This window comes from Cynoglossus semilaevis, chromosome 14, assembly GCF_000523025.1.
Source record: "Cynoglossus semilaevis isolate Cse_v1.0 chromosome 14, Cse_v1.0, whole genome shotgun sequence".
NCBI lineage: Eukaryota > Metazoa > Chordata > Actinopteri > Pleuronectiformes > Cynoglossidae > Cynoglossus > Cynoglossus semilaevis.
This window is the reverse complement of record NC_024320.1, coordinates 22,309,131-22,310,331: the sequence shown is the minus strand read 5'-3', so window position 1 is coordinate 22,310,331 and position 1,201 is coordinate 22,309,131. Positions and strand designations below refer to the sequence as shown.

Here is a 1,201-nt window from a genome sequence, read left to right as displayed (position 1 = left end):
CTTGGGTCGCGAAGGTTTGTGACTTTTAAAATATGGGTCCCCAGAAAAATAGAAAGTTTACTAAACTCCGATATACGGTACGTTCTTTAAGACTCGAGAAGAAGAAGTAGAAGAAGAAGAGTTTCACGCGCTAAAACAAACAAAAGTTCCACGAGCAGGAAAACTTGCTATAACCTCAACGCTTCTGAATATTTGTTAAGATCAAACTATGATAAAACTGTGTCGTTCTGTAAACACCAAGAGTCAGATATTTACTGACGCGTCAAAACAAAAAAAAAACCCTTCACATTAAGATTTCTGCACTGGTTTTAGTCAAAGACACATGAACCTCAGTCTCTCACACACACACACACACACACACACACACACAGAGAAGTGTGACAGAAATGACAACATCATCAGCAGAACAAAGCCCCGGTCGTGTCGTCGTGTCCACCTACCCAGGCCGTGGCAGTTACGTGCTCCACTCCGCCTCACCTCCTCGGAGCGGCAGCGCTCTGCAGACCTGACTACAGGAAAAACAATCTGAGGAAGCGGAGAACAATCCTCGTCAGGCTCCAGCGGGCTGCCATAAACACAGAGGGGCTGCCTCTCTGCAGCCTCTCCCTCGTCAGCCTCAGCTTTACGTCTACAGGCTGACGAAAGATCAATGGGTCGACGGGGCGGCCGCCGCTGCCACCGCCGCCGCCGCTGCGCCTGCCGTCCGCCACTGCAGCCAATTACAAAACACCAGGAAATAAAAAAAAAGGGAAAGTGGGAGAAAACGTGAAAACCCTCAGTTTAGTTTAAGAATGAACGCGGACCGACTGACGGTACGAGTCCGGACTCACTTTGGAGAATTGTTAAATGTTTCCAGCCCGTGGATCGTATTCCAAAACTCATTTCAACCTCGCGTCCTCGGCCTCACCCTCCTTAACACCCCCTTGAACCCTTCGCCCCCTCCTCACTGTACCACCTCACCGGCGCTCTGGCTCTGCAGCTGCAGGAACGAGGGCTGGCGCTAGGCTTGGGTGCAAACATGCAGCAGCAGCAGCAGACGAACAAATCATGTTAAGTCTCGGCTGCCGCGGCTGGGGGGGGGCGGGGGGAGTCCGATGCCCTGCCAGGGAGGAGGACGCAGCCATTTTCCCAGGGAGGGGGTGAGGACACGGAGGGCGAGTGGGCCTGGTCCTTATCGAAACTTGGATCACAGACACCTCTG

At 52.4% G+C, this 1,201-nt stretch overlaps 1 long non-coding RNA gene across 1 annotated transcript in view; it reads left to right on the top strand.

Annotated features, from left to right (window-relative positions):
- LOC112488082 (uncharacterized) overlaps nt 1–1,201 on the top strand; it is a 138,298-nt gene that overhangs the window by 1,113 nt on the left and 135,984 nt on the right. The window lies entirely within an intron of this gene.